We start from the raw sequence: 13015 nt of genomic DNA on the forward strand, positions 1-13015 counted from the left end.
TGAAATTAAATGTAAATTAAACAAAGGTTACAAGTAAGGTGCATTGGATATATGTTAAAAGTGGCGAAGAAACCTACACGTATTTGCAAACAATAACCACATTTTTTTCATTTGTTCTTGACGTTATAATGTCACGAAGATCTTGAAACGTTAACTTCATCGTTCATTTTTACAAATTTCCAAATAAAGTTTTAATTTAAAAATTTGAAAATTAATTATTAATAATATGAAAATTGTCTTCTATTGCACATCCTAATGAAACACTCTCTATTGCTTTAATGTAATTGTTCAAGAAACTTCTTAACGGAAAATTGAAATAAGTGTTAACTTTATGAAATGTTTTCATTATTGTTCGACATCTGTGTTGGAAATAAAGCAAGACATATTAGCATCAGACAGTTGGTAACCGGTAACCGTGTCATTTAACATTTAACTGTAAAAAGATTAAAAAAAATACCGTGTAAATTGGTAGAACTAGCAAGTACTGTAGAAATAAAGTACAACAAACATTAAAAAGAAAAGTTAACGGTAGTTTTCAGTCTCTAACTAACTTTTCAAGCGGTGAGGGTAAAAGAGGGAATGAGTTTGCGGAATGGAATGTGGAAAGACGTGCGGAATGGCATAATTATGCAAAATAAGAATTGCGGAATGACATAATTATGCGAGATACGATTTATGCATAATGACTCACAGAAATAGATTTAACTGAAAAAGCGCGCCTTTTTTTGGGCGCCAATTTGCAAATACAGCCTTTTTGTAACCATTTCAACCGAAGAATGCATCACAAAAACCCAAACAATGGTATCTTCGAATTCAAACTTTTTTCCTTCGATTCTCATCGCATAGCCGTTGATGCAACATAGCAGCTCGTGGACTTTTATCGTCCGCGAGTGAACACAAGATTTGTCATACATTTGCATTAAAGAGGTTTGTTTATTTACGTAACCTGGTTTCCATTCCACACGAGTCGTCCGCCATTACGGGAGATGTATACAACTCAATCGAAGGCTGGTTAAACTTGACATGTTTCAAGCTTTCACAGCGCCTCGCAGGAAAAAGACGTGAGTAAAGAACCGCCTCTGTTTAATTTTGAAACGATTTATGTCACTTGTCGAGGATTTATCTGGTTATGACGAATGTGTTGTGGTACGGTCATGCTCATTTCCGTTGTTTTACGTTTTATATTAATCAATTTATCATACACAGCCAAACACACACACACACGCAAATAAATAAATAAATAAATAAATAAATGAATAAATAAATAAAAACGAAAATAAAAATTTAACCGCAATCTATACCGCAGAACTCTTTCCCCGTATTTTGACGTGTAGATTTCGGTTTTTTATTTCCGAAGGAAGGATCTTGATGTAACAAATTTTCAACTCCAACATTTTATAAGAAACTATATCTAAGCAATTCGGGAAAGATTTCCGCACAGCCCCATACATTATTTATCTATGCACAACTGTCACACTAACCCACTTCCAAAAACGACAAGCGTGAAAACAGAGTGTGTGCCAAATGTATAGATAATTATGCATGGGGCTGTGCAGATATCTTGACGCAACTCGTACTAAAAATACTGTAAGAGACTAATGTCACTTGAAGCCTCGGTAATTAATACCATACCGTAATTCTTATCTACTTTCTTTTCTTTTTCCTTTTTTTTTTTTATTTTAAAAAATCGATATAAGCTTGTATTGTACTGGTTATCCCATACCATGAAATCCCGGTTTTAAGTCCCCCTCCCCTGCTAATAAATCGCCTCGATTTTTGGGCCATCTATTTGTAAACGAAAATTTTATTCCGTGATAAACCCCTACCACTCTTCCACTTATAGTCCCATCTTTGATCTTTATATAAACACGTAACACCCCTTCCCCCCTTGCCCCTAAAAAAGCCGTTGACATTTCCTTTTTACGTATCCCCACCGGTAACTAGAATTTTACGGTATTATGGTCTGTGCCTCATTACAAGAGCCTGTGAAGTTTTCCTAGACTCAACCTATTGTTGACTTTTTTTGGTTTTCCTTGTTTTATCTGATTGGTGAGTATCACAGGTCTCGCAGAGGTAAACCCATAAATGGTTGGATTGCTCAGTAGCTCAACAACAGTAACTCAAGTAGCTCTACAAACATGTAATCTAACCACACTTACACCCCAGGGGAGGGGGGGGGGACTCTCACATAAAACTGAAGGGACAAGCCGTCAAAAATGTTGAACAGAATGTTCTAAATTGTACCAGACTCTCTTGGCATAGGTGTGGCCCCAATGTAGTTTCCTTAAGGGTTACCAAAACAAAATATTGAAATAATAAAGCAGTTTCCTCATTGCACAGAACAGAAAAGCTTTCCTTTGAGGTTTTGAAAGCAGAGATTCAGATTTCCACCGCAATGGTACAAAACTGCACATTTTCAACCCCTGTCAGGGACAAGCATTTTTACATCGCCCTAAAATTGACCTCCCATTTCCCCTTGGGGTGTAGAGCAATAATACCTAACTGTTCACATGGAGTTAACGTTTGGCAACAACAACAACAAGCAAGAGAGGATCAAAAGTATGAATTCTCCATACATGTTCCGATACATACCCAGCTGTTTACTATTTATGACTTTTTTTTAGGTCAACCATACAACCAGAGTTTTTTGGTTTTTTGTTTACGTACACATAATTTTTTTAAAAATTAATTTTTATGATTCTTGATCGGCTGACCTAAAAATAAACCAAGGGGAATCGTCATCATTCCAATAAGTCATGTAAGACCATTAGAGGATTAACCCCACACATATACTTGATCCTCTCTTATGACACTTTAGCTGGTAATTCTAGCTGTCATAGCAGTTTCCATGTCCACATATATAACGCTTGTAATATGAAAACTCTACAAATAGTGTCTTCATTTAACATAAAGTTTGAAGATACTTAAGCATAATATAAACAAGGCTGTTTTCACGCAAAAAAATGAGTTGTTCATTACATAATTAGGGACCGATCGTTTATTACTTCCTAGGGGGTTAAACGAGCTCTTTTTGGGGGATGGGGGGGGGGGGGGTTATTTTGTACCTTCTACGAAAAGTGAGGGGGGTAAAATTTTAAGGGTACCAACTAAATGTATTTCGCAATCATTCTCCTCATCAATCCTAGAGTTGGTAAAATCGACTAGATACTTCTCCATATTGCTACTATTCTTCAGAGCGACAAAGCTCTTGCACGTAATAGGTTGAGTAATGACATAGACAGGCAAACCGTGTATTTCATCAAGCAGTTTTTCTCTGAAGGCTTGTTTCTCTGGGCAAAAATATTGAACAAAAGACGAATAGAGATGCTTCTTCTGAAGGCTTGTTTCTCTGGGCAAAAATATTGAACAAAAGACGAATAGAGAGGCTTCTTCAAAATCTATATAATTATCCACATCCTTGATCCACATCCATACATCAAATGCCCCTGTACTGCTCTCAAACCCCGAGCTCCTTTGACCTTCTGTGTACCTTCTTTTGACGACCGTGAAGAATAGACTCCAGCAATAACAAAACATCATTCTAAGGTACGTTCCCTTACTTGAATTTCGCCTAACTTCTGATTGTTTCTCTTGCCAGTTCAGATTCAGAGAGCTAGCGACTTCCGCATGTAACCAAGCGTTGTCACCAGGGGCCCGTTTCTCGAAAGACCCGGTAACTTACCGGGCCCGATAAGTAATTTTGGTGACAAATGTTTCTTAACAGAAGTCAATTTTTGTCAGCTTTGAAAACTAAATTTTAAAATCATGTTATTCTATGAAAACATTGGCCAAGTACCATGTCTGTAATTGTTCTGTAATCGGCGCAAAACGGGCCCAGTAAGTTACCGGGCTTTCGAGAAACAGGCCCCAGGAATTTCTCAACAATTCAACCACCAGGCCAACCTTAAGGGGGGGGGGGGGGGGGTAAAATTTTCAAACTGTCATTGCAGTGGGGGGTAAAACTTTTGTTGGAAAGATTTTTTGGGGGGTAAAGTTTTCATACACTGGATTTTTTAGAAAACCAACCCACCCCCCTCCCCCCTAGGACGGAATAAACGATTGGTCCCTTAGTTATGTAATGTAATTTGAAAACAACTCAACAAACTTATCGTTTTCAAAGTGATGTTGTAATGTTCTTGCTTACAGTTTGTAAAATGTCAAAAAAAAAAAATGATTTAATGTGGAACCTTGCCAGTATACAACAAAGATGCATTATCATTTAATTAGGCCAAAATTTAAAAGCAAATTCTAAAAACTGATCGATTTTAGTTTTTTATTTGTCTGAGACAGTTCAAGTATCAGACAAAATGGTCGGTAAAATAAGAAGAAAAAAAAGCCGAAAAACCAGTATATAATACTAACATATTTTTTAAGGCTTTGCCCCACTATAAGCTAGCATAATGTTGAAACACCTACTTAGATACCCACTTCAAATATCAGAATAAACAATGTTTGGGGTAACACGTTTTATACTTTGAAAATAAAATACAATGTGACTGGATTGTTCAGCCATTGTGATGGATGATAGTTGTTACAGTGGTGAAGAAGCTTTCTCTATCTTAGGAATATTTTGGGATGTTAACAGTATGATTTATTTGCAAGTTCTTCTAACTGTAAAGTATACACGCTGAAGGTGATTCCATCACTTATAAGTCAGAGGGACATGCACTATTCATGGTTAAAAATGGGCATGGGTGTTATTTCAACACGTTGCAACAGTTATTGCAGTTCCCCTCCCCCTACCCCTCTCTTCTCCAAAGTGGACTGAATTTCATGTTTCCTCTCTAAAACCGAGATTTTATGGTTTTGGATAACCAGTACAATACAAGAAAGTAGGCTTCAAGTGACATTAGTCTCTTACAGTATTTTTAGTACGAGTTGCGTCAAGATATCTGCACAGCCCCATGCATAATTATCTTAAATATACATTTGGCACACACTCTGTTCTCACGCTCGTCGTGTTAGTGTGACAGTTGTGCATGGATAAATAATGTATGGGGCTGTGCGGAAATATTTCCCGAATTGCTTAGATATAGTTTCTTATAAAATGTTGGAGTTGAAAATTTGTTACATCAAGATCCTCCCTTCGAAAATAAAAAACCGAAATCTACACGTCAAAATACGGGGAAAGAGTTCTGCGGTATAGATTGCGGTTAAATTTTTATTTTCGTTTTTATTTATTTATTTATTTATTTATTTATTTATTTATTTATTTGCGTGTGTGTGTGTTTGGCTGTGTATGATAAATTGATTAATATAAAACGTAAAACAACGGAAATGAGCATGACCGAACCACAACACATTCGTCATAACCAGATAAATCCTCGACAAGTGACATAAATCGTTTCAAAAATAAACAGAGGCGGTTCTTTACTCACGTCTTTTTCCTGCGAGGCGCTGTGAAAGCTTGAAACATGTCAAGTTTAACCAGCCTTCGATTGAGTTGTATACATCTCCCGTAATGGCGGACGACTCGTGTGGAATGGAAACAAGGTTACGTAAATAAACAAACCTCTTTAATGCAAATGTATGACAAATCTTGTGTTCACTCGCGAACGATAAAAGTCCACGAGCTGCTATGTTGCATCAACGGCTATGCGATGAGAATCGAAGGAAAAAAGTTTGAATTCGAAGATACCATTGTTTGGGTTTTTGTGATGCATTCTTCGGTTGAAATGGTTACAAAAAGGCTGTATTTGCAAATTGGCGCCCAAAAAAAGGCGCGCTTTTTCAGTTAAATCTATTTCTGTGAGTCATTATGCATAAATCGTATCTCGCATAATTATGTCATTCCGCAATTCTTATTTTGCATAATTATGCCATTCCGCACGTCTTTCCACATTCCATTCCGCAAACTCATTCCCTCTTTTACCCTCACCGCTTTTCAAGGTAGTTTGAAATGAAAGTAAACCGATCTGAAAACTTAATTAGATTGCCCAAGATTGTCTGAATTGTTCGGTAGTAAGGTAGTTACAAATTTTTCTAAATTTAAGTCGAACACGATTCGGAGTTTTCCCGGCTTCTATAGAATAAAGCAACTAGGAGTATTGCTACCCCTCCATCCCCACCCCCGGGTAAGATGCTAGCTTATAGCTTACAGCAGCGTAACCCCTAAGTTGATGCGACCGGTCTTCATTTTAGTTTTACAAACATCACAGCGGCGGACAGTAGGCCTTGTTAACTCTGGGCCTGTTTATCAGCCAATTTCCAGACAAATCCTCCAATTTTCTATTAATTTGCTTCACTACCTGGATATGGAACCGAACAAACTGAATTTCGTCGATAGAAGTTGTTATAAGCGGTTTCAGATAACATGGTAGACTTATCCGATATACGGTGTTCCTCGTGTCAGTTTTGTGAGCTTCCGTGATTCTTTGAGTTACGTCCAATAGTTACCGTAGTTGTACGAATTATGTTCTCTTTTGATAAATGTTGTGTTTGTATTCAACAGCAAATACTTCATTGCTTTCAAATATTACTGAGATCAACAGCTAATGAAAACACTTTTAGAAACAAAGTGGAGACGCAGTGAAATTTAAATATACACCCTCCTGCGAAAATAGCAGATATTAAAAGACCCAGTTAAAATATAAGAATGGCAGCCCATTTACAGATGCTGTTCCATTAATAAGTTCTGAAAAGGAACTTTACTGAACCAATATGTACCCCATTGCTTTAATGTTCTTCTCTCCGTTATCTGGAGCCGCTGAATAAGCATTGTTTCCACACGTGTTGGAGTCATCACTGAACCTTCCAGTACCAAAGCCGATTCTCGAGTCAGTGCCTTCGTAGTCTTTCCAATTGTTTGCAAAGTACCGATTCTTGCTTTGGAGTGTCCCATTTTGCTTCCGGCAGTGTTGAACCCTTCCTTGTCACAGTTGAGCTGCAAAGACGCCTCCGAACCAATTAGCGTCTTCCACGTGTTGCGACCCAGTGAGGTGTTGCGGTATTTCCCATCAGCAATCAGTGCGTGCAGTGAGTTGGCCTGCTTATTGATAACGAGGAACTTGATCTGATGACCGATCTTCATACCGAGACAGATCTTGGAGAAGGGTGTGTTCCAGTAGGTAGGCAGCTTGGTCTCTTGAGAGTCGAATCCACCTTTTCCTGCTCCAAGATTGAAAGTGTTCTTGTTGCTCCAAAAACTGGAATCGTAGTGAAAGGTCGGCTTTGAAGAATGAAAAAGTACGACACGCTTTTAATACGAACAACGAGGTAAAGTAAAAGTGATAAATACAATTCATCTGGGGCTAGAGCTAGTCTATCAAAAATTGTCCTCCGAAACTGCGAAGAGAAGTGTTTTCTTGGAGATCGTCATATGATCTTACTCAAGTGAGTATGAAGGGTTAAATATCAAAGAAGGTAAAGATAATCAGAATCAGAATCTCTAAGATCAACAAATTAGATGAAATAAGAGTAAGATAAAAGTAATATGGGTAAACAATTCACTCAGAAAAGGAAACAGTTTATAAAAGCTTGAATAAGGCATATCCTACAGAATTTAGATTCTAATAAATAAAATTTTACATAATTGCCAGAAATTAGCATCTTATTACAAATTAGGGGTGGGATAATTATTAGTTCCTAACGGTTGAGACGTTGTGAACAAACTCAAAATTAAAATGATTTGAGACAGTTATCGGAGCTTAATTTGTTTTTGTAATGTTTTGTGTTTATTGGTGGCTTTTAGTAGCTTTTACTGAGCTAAGTGGAGTGCTACTTAAAATAAAGTTCCAAGTTCCAAGTTCCAATAGGGCTGAAAGTAATTTTTGGTAAGTTGACATTTTTCATCATGAGAATATCTTAAAAACTCTAACAATTTCACGACACAAATATTTGTGACGTCACAGGCGGTACTCCTGGGAATTTCTGGTGGTGGTGGCGGTAGTGGTGGTGGGGGGGGGGGGGGGGGGGGAGGGGGTTGGTTCTCTAACTCTGGTCCTATTTCTGGCCGAAATAAGTCAATTTTGTTATCCAGACCTGACCAGACCTGGGACCAGATAAACGAATCCCTCCTAAGTTTAGATATATCTTAAGTATTGTTTCTGAACAATGGGCTGTTGTTAGTCCAAAAACAGGCATTTGTTAGGAAAAAAATACTTTAGATGGCCTCGGGGTCCTTTAGAATATATCCTGTACCCATGTTCAGACCTTAGACCAAAACCATGAAAATCAAACACCATACCTTTTAACGCCGCACATGCCTATATAGCTTATATAGAGGATACCCCCTCCCCTTCCCCGCCCCTCGAAGTTCAACCGTTGGTAAATACCTTGCTACCACTCATCTTCATGACTAGCGTCCATCCACCACCTCCGCATGCTTTAAGATCATTGGCCATGTGACAGTAGACAGGAAGCACAACTGATCCCAACTTGAGAAAGTACGCTTTGTTATCCTCAGACCTAACAAATGGAAACGTTTTATTGAAGGTCTATGGACCTTAACCCTCCCTCGACCAAGGAGAGGGTGGGCGGGGGGGGGGAGGTCTACTTGTACCGACTTTGAACTTTTACGACTTTGTTTAATATTGGTGTAGACGATACAAAACGATGTGTCTTTTTCTGAAATGTAACTGGGAACAATTTGGTTTAGTATGCCAACCAATATTTGACAGGCAGTCAAAGATCTCTGGAAGATCCCTGTTCTTAATGCACAAAAATTAACTGTCTCACAGTAAACTGGTAAATGTCATGTTTTTACATACCTTTAGTGTTATTCTTTTTATTTTTATTACTAGCTCTTGGCTCATTTTGGTGGTTCATAAGGTTTTGGGCAATTAAGAAATCCAAGTTGTAATCGTGACGTAATTTTCTCGTTACATGATGTTATCACTTCCATTTTTGTCTTTCCTTGAAGTCTCATCGTGATAGCTTTTATATTTGCGAATTGAAGTTATGGAGAGGATTCCACGGCCCCAGAAGACAAAACAAAAAAATTAATAAATAAATAATTAAAAAACCCGGTACTTAAGTTTTTATTTTCAAGTGGAACATCAACTACATGTTGATATCACAGATTAAATTAAATTAAAATCCGTACTAGGTAATTGCATTAGCAATAATTCAACAATGAGGCGTCAATCCTTTTGTGATGTACGTTCTACTCACGACGATTTTTCGTACAGTTCCTTGCAGTTCCTGTACACTAGAGAAAAGAATTAATGGTTGATCAGTGTAGTATAGAACACCAAAGAACAATAATATCAGTGAGGAAAAGAGAAGGGTCGAAGCATAAGGAAAACTGACCTGCTGGATATTACCATGACGACATGTGGTATATGGCAAACAAAAACAAACAAAACGACTTGTGTCTATGATTTTAAATAAATCGCAAAAACATTTCAAACTATGGTGTTGCTATGATAAAAGTAAATACAACCAAAACTAAACATTATTTTGATAAAAGGACTTGAAAATAATGCCAAAATGTGCCCTGGCACCACAAAAGTCTTGCAGAGTTTATAATCACCTGTAGTGCAATTGAGAACGATTTTTTTTTTTTCTCTGGCGCATTGCTTGCCTAAGAATTTTTTTTTAATTTTCGTTTGGTCGCCATTACACTATAGTGACGTGTCACACGTTACACATTCTCGAACAATCAGTATCTTGATTTTTTTCCCTCAGAAGGTCGCTTTATTGTGTATGCAGAGCTAATTTTGTAAATTGCTGATACCACACGTGCCAGTCCACTAAACACAGTATTTTGATATAGATAGGCCTTCTATTGAAAACAAAATTAAAGGGACAGTATCACGCTGTTTTTAGTAACACATTGAAAATAAAAAAGACGCTATTTGGTTGATAGCAGCCAAGATATAATGACAAAATTTCATTAAAAGACTATCACAATGCAAAGAAACTATCCACGGATGCTTTCGCCTGCAGTTGGCCAAGATAAAGAGTGGTTCAAATTTGAAAACGTCTGGCAGACGTTTTCAAATTTCGTCGTCGTAACGCACTAAAAATTCCTGGTTGTACTATATTTTTGTTCAGCCTTTCGTCTCAGAATCACTATTAATATTTCTTTAAATTATCGATTTAGAAAGTTTAAATTTTGTGAATTTTGACCAAAAATCATGATATTTCCCATGATACTGCCCCTTTACTGAGAAAAAAAAATAATAAAAACAAAAACTAAAGGTATAGTCTTGTATAGCCCGTACGATTCCGATTTATGAGGAAGAGACGTACAGTTGAACCTGTATTAAGCGGCACCGTATCAAGCGGTCATCCTCTATTAAGCGGTCACTTGCTGAAGTGGCGAAAATTACTTCCCTTTGTTACTGTTATTCTGACCTGTATTAAATAGTCACCTCTATAAAGCGGTCGTGGTCATCCTTTACTAAGTCCCAACGAGCTGTTTCTATTGTCTTGATCTGTTTTAAACGGTCACTTTGTAAAAGGAAACCACTCAAATATGGTAGCAAATAGCATGCCAGGCAACTGAATTTCGAATGACCTGTAATACTAACTGTACCATCTTGGCGTTATTGTTTGATTAGTCCGTTTATGTATCATGTTCTTCTTTGTCACACCATTTTATCACTGAACTTTGTTAACCAAGTAAGTGATTTTGTGAGCGCCTTGGTGCATCAACACGAAGTTATCAAATGTTATAGAAAATGTTGCTTCTATTGTGTTTGACGTGTATCATTCACTTACATCGGATTTCGCAGTTTCTACCAATGAAGTTTCTTGTGCAGGTGCAATTGTAATCGTCCGTTTCGTACAATGCTTAACATGTTCCTCCGTGCTGGCACGGAAAGCCTCCACAAGGAGTCTTGAAATTAAAAGAAATATAATCCTCTTAACACTTTCTCTTCAGAGCCATCCGTTGTTACTCTAGTTAGTGAAAGTTGTAGTAATTATGTATCTTCATGTATCTGTGTATTGAGCAAAGTAAATTGTACTGTATTGTATTAACAACACAAAAACTTAGAAGGTCAAAATTATACGCCTATTGGCTAACGGCGGGTAAACAAGACATGGGTTTTGCTACCAATCTGTCTTTTTCGAGGGAGGCCTACGGACAACTTCCTGCGGCTCATTACGTCACTCGTGCGTTTGGCGCGATTTTCACGCTCTCCATTGTGTACATAAAATTGGATAAGAAAAAGTCATGTGCGCGTAATGCACTTGTCGTTCATCAAAACAATCTTCGAACATTCTAGAAGCAAAATTATGAGAGAAACAAATCGACACTTTCAAAAAGTTTGCCTTTTGACACGTATAATATGCCGTTAAATAACGACAATTGTAGGTACTTTTACAACCTGGTACTGATCGAATAAGTATAACCGTGAATTAGTTCAAGCTTATGAAGGGCTAATTATAAAAATCGGATTTTCTTTATCAGTTGGTAGTTAAAAGCATAAAGATAAAGTAAACGTCGCGAGTACAAAAATAATGACATGATTTCTTTGTGTGATTTAGCTAAAAGCACGTTAAATTCGCTGGAGGATAATAACCTGAGTTAGTTAAAAAACTTTAACCCACCGCAACTTACCAAGATACTGTAGTGGTGAAAACTGTGATTTGCTCGGAACTTTTCTGACGCACTGCACTTGTCTGTTGGTAGAAGATCGCAAGACATGTTACCGTCTGGTCGATAAAAAGCTGCAATGTTTGCAGAGGAACATTTCGGATTTTTCACGCATCTTTGCAAACAGTGATTTCTGGTTCGAACACTAGCTTCTTCCACTTTAGGAACATCTAGAATGTGGAATAAATATTCTCTGAAGTGTGCATATTTGAAATTTTCTCCGCGGTGAAGACTGCCAGGAACTTTGCAAAGGGCTCGATCAAGAGTATGAAAAGCAATGCAAAGGAAAATAGTACATGAAAAAAGCACGAATAGATTCATGTTTTATCATATAAAAAAAGGTGCCAAGTTTTCTTTTTTTCTGCAACAAATAGCACTTCTTGATTCTTTTTTAACTCCAACTCTTTAAAACTTTTCAATAATTCATCAAACATAAACAAAGAAAATAACTTTACGAACTTCTGGAATCCTAAAACAGCAGGCGTTCGACATGCAATCTGATTCCATCCTCGCCAATCTATTCTTTTAGAACAATAGTGGTCGCTTAAGCATCATAATAATATTTATTTATTTGTTTGCCACACTGAAATATAAATTAAAACAGACAAGGGGCATCGGATTAAGTGTTAAAAGTGGCGAGGAAACCTACAAGTATTTGCAAACAATAACCACATATTTTATTTTTTTTTTTCCATTTGTTCTTGAAGTTGTTGTCACGAGTTCATTTTATCGTTCATTTTTAATTTCGTCGTGTTATTCTAAGTTTTTACAAATTTCCCAATAAAATTAAATAGTCTTCTCTTCTGCATCCTGATGAATAATTCTCTATTGCTTTAATGTTATTGTTCAAGAAACTTCTTAACGGAAAATTAAAATAAGTGTTTATGAAATGTTTTCATTGTTCGACATCTGTTTTGCAAATAAACAAGACATATTTTTAAGATAATTGTATAAAGATAAAAAAAAATACCCTGTAAATTGGTAGAACTAGCAAGTACTGTAGAAATGAAGTACAACAAACATTTTAAAAAAAAGTTAACGGTATTTTTCAGTGTCAAACAAAAAGAAGTTTTTACACTGTAGTTTTAACTAAGTGGTTTTTTAGTTCGAGTTACTTTCATTTTAAGAGTGCTCAAGATCGTCAGAAAAGTTTGGTAGTAGGTAGTTACCATGGCAATTGTTTCTAACCTAAAGTCAAATATGTGCAGGAGTTTATCCCGTTTCAGTCTGTGTAGCATGAAGCAACTACGAGTATGGTTACTCCCCTCTGGATGGGATGTTAGCCTATGGCAGCGAAAGCCTTAACTCACGGCGCCGACAGTAGGCCTGGAGCAGATATTATCCTCTTTTATCACTTGCTACCTCTGGACCTGTTTATCAGCCAACTTCCAGACAAATCCTCCAATTTACTGCAAACTGACTTTACTGCCTTAAAAGGAACCGGACAGAAATAATTTTGTGGATAGACGT

At 37.0% G+C, this 13015-nt stretch overlaps 1 pseudogene; it reads right to left on the reverse strand.

Moving 5' to 3' along the window:
- Window positions 1-6261: 6261 nt before the first annotated feature.
- On the reverse strand, window positions 6262-8342 carry LOC146467269 (putative skeletal organic matrix protein 5 pseudogene; annotated as a pseudogene).
- Between the last annotated feature and the right edge of the window lie 4673 nt (window positions 8343-13015).

This window comes from Pavona decussata, unplaced genomic scaffold (assembly GCF_977016875.1).
Source record: "Pavona decussata unplaced genomic scaffold, jaPavDecu1.1 SCAFFOLD_137, whole genome shotgun sequence".
Classification (NCBI taxonomy): Eukaryota; Metazoa; Cnidaria; class Anthozoa; order Scleractinia; family Agariciidae; genus Pavona; species Pavona decussata.